Consider the following 14682-nt stretch of genomic DNA (forward strand, 5'->3'; position numbering starts at 1 on the left):
ATTTCCTAGGGGTGAAAAAATAATCAATAAGAGACAGCAAGGCAAGTTTGTTACATCTTAGCTTTGCTGTCAGAAGAGCAACCTTTGTCTTTGTGAAATAGAGTTTTCCTGTTCAGATGCAAATTGGTCTCCCGTTTAATGGAATTTTTATTAGCAACCTTTATTTTGAGAATAATACCAATGTTTAACCATGAAAATCTGTAACCTCCAAGCAACCCAGAGACTCTGATATGTATTAGAAATTATAGCCATTTTAAAATTAGAACGTATATCACATTTCTGTTTCCCCCCATAAATATTGGCTCTACTTTGTGTGAGTGAATAAAAAAGAAAATCACTGCATAAATACTTCCTAGAGATTGGTAGTCCTTTTGGCCGTAAAGACATAAAGACTGCAACAAGAACCTCTAATTTATTCAAAGTCAAGTCCTCCTTTCAATGCAACTTAAGAAATACAAGACCTAGCAGTGTCCAATATGACACTGTTCTTTGGTGATATGGGTACCTTGAAGGCAAAAAGAACTTAAAGGCTCCCAACTTCATACCAAGAAGAAAAGGGGTTTGAAATTGAGTATGATTTAGTATTTGCCTTCCTCCTGACATCCAGATGTGCATCTGATACACATGGCCTTCACTCTCGCTGTGCTACAGTATTTATTAGAAGCCAAGGGATGCACAAAAGAAGTGAAAAGGCAATGTTATTATAATTTTCTCATTCTCATTGTTCCTCTTCTCATCATTTTGACTGTCAACACTCAACTTTATGACTTCAATTACAACAGATCAGTTGGATGTGGCCTGCTAAACTAATGCATGCCCAGTCCTCCCTCTCCCCTCCACACACACACCAAATATGCATCTTCTCTTTGTTATGAGGGGAAAAGCAATTAGGATGACTGGAGTACTGCATTCCTCAAAGAAGCTGCATGTGACATGTTCTGAAATAATGATGTAAGAGAGGGTAAAGAAGAGAAAAAGGAAGAATTAATACAAGGTAGATGAAAGTTTGTGGATAAGTCAGAAAAGGAGAAAGAATAGTGTTTTGAAAGTCAGATGATGAGAGTCCCTTGACATTTTAGGATCCTAGAGAATAAGAAAAAGCAGAAATTTTAATTAAAAAAAAGTATTGGGGGGGCGCCTGGGTGGCGCAGTCGGTTAGGCGGCCGACTTCAGCCAGGTCACGATCTCGCGGTCCGTGAGTTCGAGCCCCGCGTCGGGCTCTGTGCTGACTGCTCAGAGCCTGGAGCCTGCTTCCGATTCTGTGTCTCCTTCTCTCTCTGCCCCTCCCCCGTTCATGCTCTGTCTCTCTCTGTCCCAAAAATAAATAAACGTTGAAAAAAAAATAAATAAATAAATAAATAAATAAAAAGTATTGGGGCACCTGGGTGGCTCAGTTGGTTGAGTGACCGACTTTGGCTCAGGTCATGATTGCATGGTTTAGGAGTTCGAGTCCCGCGTCGGGCTCTGTGCTGACAGCTCAGAGCCTGGAACCTGCTTCTGATTCTGTGTCTCCCTCTCTCTCTGCCCCTCCCCCGCTCATGCTCTTTCTCTATCTCAGAAAGAAATAAACATTAAAAAAAATTTTTAAAAGTCTTACACTGTTTTATTTTTGAAAGGTAGATGAGTAAAGAGAGTAAATGTGTAGTTGGAGGTTTTGAAGTCAGTCTTAAAATTTTCAGTTTTTGAGTGCATTTGTATCAGGAAGCCACTGCTGATGCTGTCATTGTGAGGTAGTATATCATAGTCCAGGCCAGAATCACAAGACGTAATTGTGACTTTTAGTGAGATGGTGGTTGTAGAGATCAAGTTAATAAAAGGCCCTGAGGTATGTAGAGGCTAAATAAATAGACTGGGTGATAGTTTGAAATTGTAATTTGGGGGCACCTGGGTGACTCAGTCAGTTAGGCATCTGACTTCGTATTAGGTCATGATCTCATGGGTCGTGGGTTCGAGCCCTGCATCAGGCTCTGTGCTGTCAGAGCATAGCACGCCTCTGATCTTCGTTCCCCTCTCTCTGTGCCCCTCCCCCGCTCATTCATTCTTTTTCTTTCAGAAATAAATATTTATAAAAATGGTATTTTGTGGGAGAGAAAGTGGTAAAGAATGATTCATTTAAGCTTAATTTAAGTGGTTGTGGTGAGTACAGCTTCTTAGATGGAGGTACCCTCCACATGAATAGGAATCAGTAAAAGAGGGCTAAGTTCAGTTGAAAAATCATGAATTTGGTTTTGAAATATTTGCGGGTTTTATGACTTTGGGCACGAAGTACATATACTAAATAAATAGTTAAACATAGTTGACGTACACTTCTTGGGAAAGAACTGAAGAAGCCACAGGACGATGCCTTGATTCAGCATGGTTCTGAGTTGGGGCCTTAACTATGATTCATTCCCCCCTCCCCCGCCCATTTTCTAGATACATGACCCAAGACAGATTACTTACATCACTAGTGCTACTGTTGGCAATAATCGTAGTAAGGACGGCATTTAAATGTATTGAATTATTAGAAAGTTAAATGATGTGATATAGGTAAGTCTGGTATGCTGAAAGTACTCAGTAAAGAGAATTTGTGATTATTGGCATTAATGTTATTACTTTTACACTCATTAGTGTGCATATGTGTCTGCCTTTCATGCTGTAACCTCGTCAAGATCAGGGGTTTTGCCTCATTTATCTTTGTTGTTCTTCTGTTGCCCAGCACTAAGTACTTCATTAACATTTATGGATTTAAAGTGAATAACATTTTTACTCATCGTTTCAGAACTGGGTTATGTCCAGCTTTTTAAATCAAGGGTCAACAACCCATAACAATGGTATACTTTCTTAGGGAGTAGAACAGTCCTTGGATTCTAAGCACACATTCCAGAACTTGATTTTATGCTCTCATTCATTAAGGATTTTTATGGATTTATTTAGGTCACTTCAAATAAATAAACTATGTAGAAACTGGCTGTGTCTTCAGTTTCTTTCACAGTCTTCAGAGCTACTGGAAATAATTTAGTGTGTACAAGAAGCTCAATAGGGACGCCTGGGTGGCTCAGTCGGTTAAGTGTCCGACTTCGGGTCGGGTCATGATCACACGGTTCACGGGTTCGAGCCCCGTGTCAGGCTCTGTGCTGACAGCTCAGAGCCTGGAGCCTGCTTCGATTCTGTGTCTCCCTCTCTCTCTGCCCCTCGCCCGCTCACTCTCTGTCTCTCTCTCTGTCTCTCTCTCTCTCAGAAATAAACATAAAAAAATAAATTAATTAATTAATTTAAAAAAAAAGCATCTCAATAAATATTTCATAGAATTGTAGCATATCAACACTGACTTGAAAATTAGGGTGACCTTTTATTGTGTGCTGGTGATTAAACGGTGGCCCAGATAGTCTACCTGACTGTGTGAGTTTATAGACAGAAGCAGGGCAGAGACCGGCCTGGAATCAGGCCCTGTCTCGCACTCCACCATATCATATTGCTTCTCTGTCCCTTCTTTCTTAATGAAAACAAGTAAAAGAAGGCAACAAAACAAAACAAAATAAAACAACAAAACAGAAAACAAGCATCAGTCGAATCTTCAAGAGCAGTCATGATGGGAATTTCCACCAGCATCAACAATAGGTGTGGCCGTTGCTCCAGCAGAGTCGAGTGGAGTTGGTGTGGGTCACTCTCTTAGTTCCTTGTTGCCGCTGGCACAAATTATCACAAGTGTCATGGCTCACAGCAGCACTCACGATCTCAGTTGTGTAGCACAGAAGCCTAGTGCGGTGTGGCTGGCCCTCTGCTTCAGGCATCACTGGGCTAGAATTCTCTTGGGCTCAAATTCTTTCCCTAAACTCATGGGTTGTTGGCAGAAGTTGGCCCCTTGCAGTTGTAGGACGGATGTCCCCATTTCCTTAACACGTGCCCCCTTTCCTTTTACATGGTGTCAACGGCATACAGTCTCCTGATGCTTTGAATCTCTCTGACTTACTTCTCTGCCACATCTTTCAGACTAACATTTTTGCACTAAGGAAGTGGAAAGGTCTGTTGTTAAGGGTTTGTGGCATTAGATTGGCCCCCACTCATATAATCCAAAACAATCTTCCTATTCTAAAGGTAACTGATTAGTAACCTTGTATCTGCAAAATCCCTTTTGCCATGTAATGTAACATGTTCTTGGCCATGACACCAGAGGGTTAAAATCATGGGGGCCAAAGTTCTGCTTATCTCCGTCCCAACCCAAGATCACAATATTAATAAGAAGCAAATCGTACCAGGGGCGCCTGGGTGGCTCAGTCGGTTAGGCGGCTGACTTAGGCTCAAGTCATGATCTCACAGTCCGTGAGTTCGAGCCCCGCGTCGGGCTCTGTGCTGACAGCTCAGAGCCTGGAGCCTGTTTCGGATTCTGTGTCTCCCTCTCTCTGACCCTCCCCCGTTCATGCTCTGTCTCTGTCTCAAAAATAAATAAACATTAAAAAAAAAATTTAAAGAAGCAAATAGTACCAGCTCTGATATCAAATTTGCTGCATTTCTAATCTGTTGATCAAAGGCAACTGTATATCATCCTAATACAATGTATATAAACTGAACTGACTATTTTATGAATGGAAGAGACAAACAGAAATGGAACCAATACAAAACAAAAACAAAAACGAAATGGTATGAAGCAGTTGATGGCAAGATAACACCTTTTTAGCTACTATTTTTATAATGCAGGTACTGATCTTATCATTATAAATTTTTGAAGCTGAATAAAATACATTTTGGTAGCTCTGTGAATGTTCTAAAAATGTTCAAAATAAATGACAGTTTCTAAAATGAAATTAAATCATCCAAGAACAAAGCTGTATACCATAAACATCACTGTTAGAAACAGACAGGGTGATCTTGTGGTTAAAATGCATAGCATTACAAAGTCTGTGTATAAACGGCAGTCCCAAGGGATAACTGAAAGTCATGTTGTCAATATTATCACGAGCATTAAGCCCTGATATTGTTTGAATGCTATCAAATAGCATCTATGTAAATAAAAAGAGTGTTTATCTGGGTGGTTAAAAGAGAATGTAGATTACCCTGGGATTTACAGGCTGAAACCCTGATGTAAACTTTAAATCTCTTTGTTCCTGGATTGTTAGCCTCAAGATTGTTCTCCAGAGATTTGCAGTTGCCTCAGCAAGCAAGTAATACTTCAAAATCTCCACCTTTTTGTTTTCAAATCCACTGGGTTGTTTTCTCTGGGAATCATTTTATTTCTTATTCATTAAAGAAGGTGATTTGAACTTTTACTTGCTTTCTCCCTTTAAGAAAGAAGGGGTAAAAGGTGCGCCTGGGTGGCTCAGTCAGTTGAGTGTCTGACTTTGGCTCAGGTCATGATCTCATGGTTCATGAGTTTGAGCCCCTCATTGGTGGGGGGTGGGGGGGAGAGGCTAGGAGCTTGCTTCAGATTCTGTCTTCCTCTCTCTCTCTGCCCCTCCCCTGCTCCCACTGTCTCTCTCTCTCAAAAATAAACAAACATTAAAAAGAAAAAAGCTTTTAAGAAAGAGAGGGTAAACAGTTTCCTATATCCTGGATTTTTTCTTACGCGGGCCAGTATGAAGAAAGAAACTGATACAATGTGCCTTCAAGTATCCTGCTGTTGTGCATAGTAATCCACGTATGGAAACAGCAGCACCACTCTTCCCCCAAATTGAGCAACAACACACACACACACACAAACCTTTAACTGCTTTATTTTTTGAAACAAGTATCAGAATGTTCATGGTAACAGTTGTTATATATGTTTTTTTTTTTTCTTTTTCTTTGATGGGCACTATAGTAAGCAAACTGCTTCATAATCCAAGAAATCACCTTTATAGTTCTTTTCTTTAGACATCTAATCCCCTGTGACTATTTTCTATAATTAGACATGTTTTAAATCTTTTTTTTTTAATGTTAATTTTTGAGATAGAGCGAGAGACAGCAAGTGAGTGGGGGAGGGTCACAGAGAGAGAGGAGACACAGAATCCGAAGCAGGCTCCAGGCTCTGAGCTGTCAGCAGAGAGCCCGACGCCAGGCTCGAACCCATGAACCATAAGATCATGAGCTCGTCCGAAGTTGGACGCTTAACCTACTGAGCCACCCAGGCACCCCACAATTAGACATGTTTTATAGATATAAACAATTATCTAAAACTCTAAAGCGTGATCAAAGGCAAAATAGGTTATGTGTTCAATAAAGACTAAAGATAAGTTTTTAATATCACTAGGAGATGATTATATAGAAAATGATATATTTTATATCATGTAGAAATAACATAGGAAGATTTAAATTATATACTGTATCATTCAAACTTAAACCAGGAAAACGAAAAGGTGCTCACAATATGCAAAAGAGGGTATTCAATGCAGACAGTTGATAACAAGGGACAGGGGAGCTGAGAAGCCAAATGGATGTAGTGAGAAACCTAACAAAAAGCTACTACCCTGTGTCCTAAAGGGACAAAGAAAGTAAGGGATGTGCTATTTCCAAAGCTCTGGGGCTGGGTCACCCAGTGAGAGCTGGAACCGAGAGACCTCACCTCGGACACTGGAGCCAACTGCTAGAGATTTGGCTCAGCATTGAAGGGGAAGAAATATCCGGGATTTTCCTTCTTGCTCTCAGGACACCCTCCAAATGCCTCTGTCTGAAGCCAGGCAGAGGAGCTAATTGACAGGGTCCTTGCAAATCATCTTGCGGTGCATCACCAAATAAGCCAAACAAAGAGAGCCAGAGCTAGGTTATGAATGACGCTGAGGCTAAGAACCGAAAAATATATTTACTGGACCTGGCACCATACCGTCTACCAGCTACTTTTGCCACTTTGTTTAACATGACAGTATAGTCTTTGTTCTTTTTTAAAATATTTTTTAATGTTTATTTATTATTGAGAGAGCGAGAGAGAGAGAGAGAGAGAGAGAGAGAACGAGCAGGGGAGGGTCAGAGAGAGAGGAAGACACAGAATCCAGAGCAGGCTCCAGGCTCTAAGCTGTCAGCACAGAGCCTGATGCCTGGCTCGAACCCATGAACAGTGAGATCATGACTTGAGCCGATGTCGGACCCTTAACCAACTGAGCCACCCAGGCGCCCCAGTCTTTGTTTATTCTTGATCGAAAACAGTATCTTTCTCTCTCTCCCGTCTCCCTCTCCCTTCTCCCTTCTCCCTTCTCTCTCTCCCTCTCCCTCTCCCTCTCTTTCTTTCTCTTTCTTCCTTGCCCTACTGCTCTCCAAGCTTAATGGGAATGGGGGAAGGAAAACCAGAATTCAGAACTTTAAGATATTTTTTTTTTCCCTCACAAGTTTCTATATCCATACCCTCAGATAGTATCTGTTAATCTCTTGGTGAGTCAATTGATTCAGCTATTAAAGAAAATAGTATCATAGAAAAATAACGGCTTTAATTTTTTAAATCCATAAAAATCCAGATTATAAATTTTTACCAAATTCTGCTTTGTTCAAAAATACTTTCTTCTAAGAAATGGTACACAAGTTAATCCAGACTAACATACATAGGAAATTAAATATAATAAAATGATAATACCTAAAAATCTAGAAATATCACATACTGTGAAATGTTAGCATTGGTTTCTCTGGTTAGTGAGATTATAAGAGTGATTTATAGATTCACATGTTCTACTTTTTTGCTATGTTTCCAAAGTTTCTAAAATGAAAATGTATCATTTAATAGGGAAATAGAGGTAAAAAAACATAATAACAATAACATTAGAGCTTAGTATTTACATTTTTGTGTATGTATTCTTGGTTTTATTGAAGTTTTCTTAAGATACAATATATAACACTTCATATAATAAGTATCGAGCAAAGGAGAGAGAGTGCTGAAAGCCAGTACTAAAAATCAAACAGCAATAAGTCGTGTATTTGTTCTTTTACACCAGGATCTTCTCACCTCAGGGAGAAATATGTAAGAAAGGAAAAGCTAATGAAAGGTTATTAAAATAAGAATGACCCCTACATGGTCTCAGAGGACATTACAATAAAGAAAAAAGAAAAAAAAAACCTGAGAGAATATGAAATTATTCTGTTTTGAGGTCTATTCTTCTTTGGTCATAGTTTAATTTTAATATTAAAATAACCACTAGTACCCTTTATTGAAAGCTCAGTATGCTAATCTCCTCCTGTGTATATTCTCTCATAACAACTATATGAGGTGAAAAGTTCTATTATAATGTTCCTTTAACAGAAATGAATGTTTAGAGAGATTTGCTGATAGAGAGTAGAGAACATGTATGAAGTCACACAGCCAGAAAGCTATGGAGCAAGTAATCAAATCCAGGTTTTAACGTCAAAACTTTGCTTTGTGGGGCGCCTGGGTGGCGCAGTCGGTTGAGCGTCCGACTTCAGCCAGGTCACGATCTCACGGTCCGGGAGTTCGAGCCCCGCGTCGGGCTCTGGGCTGATGGCTCAGAGCCTGGAGCCTGTTTCCGATTCTGTGTCTCCCTCTCTCTCTGCCCCTCCCCCGTTCATGCTCTGTCTCTCTCTGTCCCAAAAATAAATAAACGTTGAAAAAAAAAAAATTTAAAAAAAAACAAAAAACAAAAAACAAAAAACAAAAAACAAAACTTTGCTTTGTCCACTCAACTCTATGCTCCCTCGACACCATCGCTAGAAAACTTGGCAAATTATTTTGATGTATATTTTGATCAAGCTTTGCTGAGCTTGGAGATCTGTATCATCGTAGTATTTAAAGTTTTTCAGTGTAACCGGGAGTTGAGAGAAAAAAAAAAGCACATGATACAATTAATCTAGATGATAAACTACTTACAGTAAATTTAAGGGTAAGGTTTGGATAACTCTATCAACCTTTTTGTTTAAGTTCATTTCTTTTTAGGTTGGCTACTGATATAATCATCCAATTAGAAAATATGACTGAGTCTATAGCTTCGTGTGTGTTGCAAAAGTAGTCATAATTGCTAAAATTAAGAGAAATATGCAAGTGTGTGTATCTACACATATGTATGTATCAAAAAGAACAGACCCGGGGCGCCTGGGTGGCTCAGTTGGTTAAGCGTCCGACTTCGGCTCAGGTCATGATCTCGCCCTTCGTGAGTTCAAGTCCCGCGTCAGGCTCTGTGCTGATGGCTCAGAGCCTGGAGCCTGTTTCAGATTCTGTGTCTCCCTCTCTCTCTGCCCCTCCCCCGTTCATGCTGTGTCTCTCTCTGTTTCAAAAATAAATAAACGTTAAAAAAAATTAAAAAAAAAAAAAAAAAGAACAGACCCCTGTCCTGAGGGAAAATCCTCCTGGGCATATCAGAAATTCTCATATAAGAGTATCTGTTAGGAAAAACAACACAAAGTACTTCAGATGAGTTGAAGTCTACTTTTTTATCCTTTTTAAAGAATAAAAAACTTTAACCTAACGTATATTTAATTTTCTTTTCACATTACCTGAAAAAATAGCAGACATGCTTAATTTACCTGATACTCTTGAATGATCTCTAAATACATTAATACTTTATAATCTTACAGAAAATGGCCTAAAGAAAAAAAAAATAATAATATGAGCAACATTAAATTGTTTTACATTTCACAGTAACTTTAAAATTAAGTCTAGAATTGAAATCTATGTAATCCTGTACTTAAATGTATGTTTACTTACACAAAGTCATTTATTCCAACCAGTTCTGTAACAATTATAGTCCTTATGTGTATATTTACACATTTGAAGTTTGAAATATATTTGATGGCTTTGTAGGAACTTTCTCTTTGTTTCTGATGGGCGGATATAAAGCTTCCAAAGGTAGGTCATCTTTCATCCAGTAAGAGCCTAAAGTGTCTCACTGACAGTACATAAACAAGATGCGTATTAACAAAAACGACTTTTGGGGTGGCGCAATTACAATGCAAAGTGTTGGAAAATATGAAGCATCTCTTGACCAAAATTGAAGACAGATGGTGAACAAGTATATTATATAAAAGTGCAACTGCACAGGGGATATTCGAGTGGGCAGAATGTGATTATGTAAATGAAAAATTCACTTGTAACCAAGAGTGCCAAATACATAGTGAAACTCAATTGAATTATTCAACAAAGTACAGAGAATGTTCCTGGATTTATGATCATAGCCTAAAGGGTTGATCTCTGGACAAATGGGAAGGCGGCTACATATGATCCATGTTCCTCTTACCTAACCTTTTTCTATTTCACTTAATGTAGCATAAAGGGTGATTTTCAAAGGTATATCTCTCTTTTGTATAACTTCATTTGAATAGTGTTCTTATTTTGTCAGATCAGTAACTGTCATCTTAGAAACTAATTTGACAATTCAAGGCACATTTAGATGAAGCCTGGATGTTACCTCCACAGGGGTATGACTTGAAAAGGGATCACAGGAAAAGGACCCTGAGCAACTACCACCACCCGCTATGATGCTGTGAATTTTAGGGAATGTATCTTTGCTCATCTAGATGACCAAAACTTTGTCCAGAGTTCCTACAGCTCTCAAAACCCTTGGAATTTATTTGTGATGGGAGCCATAAAGGGGTCTCTTGTTATGCTAATGAGGTGATTTTTGGAATACACCTGAGGATGGGGGCTGGTTGCCAGGAGAACCAACCACTGGAGTAGAAGATTGAAATTCTCAGTCCTCCCTCACCCCACCGCACTCCCCAACCTCCAGGGAGGGGATTAGGGCTGGACACTGAATACATTGCCAGTGGCCAATGGCTTAATCAATAATGCCTATGTAATGAAACATTCATAAAATCCCAAAAGAAGAGGGCACTGAGAGCTTTCATGTTGGTTAACATGTGCAGATGTGGAAAGGAAGGTTTGCGTAGAGAGGGCACGGAAACTCTGAGCACCTTTCCACATACCTTGCCCTCTTCACCTCTTTCATCTGGCTCTTCCTGAATTATATCCTTCTGTAATAAACTGGTCATCTAGTAAGCAAGATGTTTCTTTGAGTTTGATGAGCTGCTCTTACAAGTTAAACAGACCCAAAAAGGAGGTTGTTGGAAATTTTGATCTACAGCCAGTAGGTCAGAAGTACATGTGGTAACCTGGGCTAGTGACTGGTGCCCAAAGTGGGAGTGGAGGGTGGAAAATCTTGTAGGACTGAACCCTTAAGCTGTGGGATCTCATGCTATCTCTGGGTAGATAGTGCCTGGATTGAGTTGAATTGTGGGACAGTCCGCTAATGTCCAAGAATTCCTTGGTTATGTGTGGATGAATCCTGTCCCTCACCACCACCCCCACGTGCTTTGAAACTAGTCTCAGAGCCATATCACCCAGCCATTTAAGAAAATAACAGGAATATGATTTGAACATTTTGAGGTTCTCAGATCATATGCTATAGTCCAGTAGACATAGTTCAACTCTCTGTGACTGTGATGAATCCATGGTTGTATACCTTTGATAATCTGAGAAATCTCTTTTAACATCTTTTCTTTTTTAAGTTTATTTATTTATTTTGAGAGAGACAGAAACAGCAGGCATGTGGGAGGTTAGAGAGAGAGAGGGAAAGAGAGAATCCCAAGCAGGCTCCAAGCTGCCAACCGTGGAGCCTGATGGAAGGCTCGGACCTACAAACCATGGGATCATGACCTGAGCTAAAACCAAGAGTCAGACACTTAACTGACTGAGCCACCCACGTGCCCATCTTTCAACATCTTGAATAAAGAAAATATACTTGTTTGTGATGTCAGCACAGACTCAAACACTAGGGTTCCGCGTGTCCATTCTTTTTTCTCTTGCTTACTGTTAAGAACTGTGTGAGACTTTAACCTGCTTTCAGGCTAAAAAGTCAGCCTGCCACAGTGTCATGGATGCAGGGACTAGGCATGAGACTCATGAGTCAGAGACAGTTGACTGTGTTACTCACAGTGACAGCAGCAGCCATTGTATCAGGTTTTTCTTGTGCCATTTCCTGAACCTTGAATCTCGTGAGGTGATGTGGAAAAGACCAAGTGACACCTGCACAGGCCGTGAGTTGAATTAGAAAACTGAATGCTTTATGATGGGCCATTAAGCATGTTTGACTTTTTATCTCTGGAGGGAGATATTATCTCTCTCTCCCAAGACTATAAATAGATAAGACCATTGCGATGGGAAAATACCGCATGTTTACCTTCCATCCTTTATTTTTTTAATGTTTGTTTATTTTTGAGAGAGAGAGAGAGAGAGCGAGCATGAGCAGGGGAGGGGCAGAGACAGAGAGACAGAATCCCAAGCAGGCTCCGCACTGTCAGTACAGAGCCAGACGCGGGGCTCAAACTCATGAAATGTGAGATCATGACCTGAGCTGAAATCAAGAGTTGGAGGCTTGATCCACTGAGCCCCCCGGTCACCCTTATCTTCCATTCTTTGAAAGATGATCCAGAAAGGCAACCAGTGCCTCATTTGCACGATGTGCAGAAACACAAGAGAGGCACGAAGAATTGTCTTCCTTAAAAATATCATAAACAGTAATATGAAGTATGATAATCACCGCCTTCCACAGCACGGAGTATTTTTACACACACGTTAATGATGCTTCTTTTTATCAAGGATTTGTCTCAAAATATCCTGTTAATTGCTTGGTAAAATTTATAAACCTTGTTCAAACTTTACATTTCACAATCTAAAAATAATTCTCTCAAGTCAGCGATGTGTTTATACTTTTTAAATTAATATAGTACTAATATATAAAACTTTAATTTTCTTTAGGGAATCACTGAACAAAACATTATCAGTGCTCCAAAGCCCTTTGAAATTCATTATGAGCCTAATATTGCATAAAGAGAAGCCTTTTCCAACCTGTTCACCATTTGTCACCTGTGTTATCACTCAGGATGACATTTCTTGGACAATAAAATCTCTCCATCTCTAAGTGTTGGAGTTGCCCACATGATGAGTCTCTAGTTACTTTGTTCTCTCCGTCAGACCCTGGGTGTACAAAACTGAGTTAACCTTGTGCTCCAGGTCCTGATTCACTAGCATCCTTACTTGATGTGGTACCTACCATTCTTCATATGATTTCCTGTCACCCCTCTTCCATGCCTCCACATGTGTAGAAAAAGTTATTCAAGAGAATGCAATGTGTGTCCTTACCAGTCCCCTTTCCATACTTTGCCTTAGATATTGTCATAGAAATATTGGTGTCATTTTGATTGTTCTTGATTCTTACATTGTAGAAATTATTTTTGCTAATTTTTTTCCCATTTCATGTTTTCCACTCAACATTACGGTTGTGAGATTGAGCTATGATGCTGCATGTGAATCTAGTTCATTACTTCTGATTTCGTTATAGTATCTTATACCTGTAACACATTTTATATCTCTGCTGCTGTGGTGATGAACAGCGATGTGCCTACCTCCATTTATGAACAACATAGTGATAAAAATCTTCCTGTTTATATCCTTATGGACCTATGGGAAAAACAAGTCATAGTTTATATACATTCACTAGTTAAGACCAGTGTCCTTTACATCACCAACTGCTCCCTTTGTTCCATATCTTCTTCTTGCTAATGATTATGAATTTCTGGTGAATTATTATCATATATTAAGGTTTTTTAGTATAATTTTCCTTCATTTTACTGAGGTAACTTTTTCAAGTTTATTTATTGAGAGAGAGAGAGAGAGAGAGAGACAGAGAGAGAGAGTACACAAGTGAGGAAGGGGCAAAGAGAGAGGGAGGGAGTGAATCCCAAGCAGGCTCTGCATTCAGCACAGAGCCTGACACGGGGGTTGGTCTCACAACTGTGAGATCCCAACCTGAGCCGAAATCAAGAGTCTGATGCTTAACCGACTGAACACCCAGGCGCCCTTTACTGAGGTTATTAATCTTTCCATTTTGATATCACATAGAATTGAGGCTCTTTACTTTGAAAATAGCCCAGTACCTATCAATATACTCAATTTTTTAAGCCTCTTAAGTAGATCTGTTTCAAAACGAGTAGAAATGTGGTGTTGCAGCATGTCCTAGAGGCTAGTTTTAACACACTTAATGCACTTAAACTTGGCTCATCGCAGGTTGGGACTCAGTCCGATGGGCAGCGGAGAGAAAAGGAAAACACCAGGACCACACACGACCACGTGCAGGGCAAATAAACAAGAGAAACTCTCATGATTTCGTCTCCTACCATCTGAGTTTTGCCAAAAGTCTTGCCTATGAGACTTTAGCTCTCTCATTTCAGTATTTTTTTCTGTTAGAGCATAGAGAGGTTCAAAAGTGATGCCTCTTGCACCATCCAGAGTCGGTGCCACTGTGCAGTGTGCCTGGAGCAGTAGGGCAGCAAGAGATCTATAGATGCACAAAGTTATCTACCAGGTACAGAGTATTTTTTAGTGCAAACTGTAGAGGAATTCTTTTCTGGAACACAAAGAACTCAGGTTTTTGGTTAACTGAGGCCAGTCGTGGTGTGGAGCCCCTAGGATAGGCAGACTGAACCCCACTGTGTCTTAATTTCCTCATTTGTTAACTATGGATACTTAAAAAAGAAAAAATATGATTTTTGTAAGCATTAAATGACTAATCGCATAATGTTTTTAGAAGTGTCCAGAATCTTTTTTTTTTATTTTTAAATTTTTTTTTTTTTATTCAACGTTTATTTATTTTTGGGACAGAGAGAGACAGAGCATGAACGGGGGAGGGGCAGAGAGAGAGGGAGACACAGAATCGGAAACAGGCTCCAGGCTCTGAGCCATCAGCCCAGAGCCTGACGCGGGGCTCGAACTCACGGACCGCGAGATCGTGACCTGGCTGA

The sequence above is a fragment of the Lynx canadensis genome, chromosome A1 (genome assembly GCF_007474595.2).
Source record: "Lynx canadensis isolate LIC74 chromosome A1, mLynCan4.pri.v2, whole genome shotgun sequence".
Lineage (NCBI taxonomy): Eukaryota > Metazoa > Chordata > Mammalia > Carnivora > Felidae > Lynx > Lynx canadensis.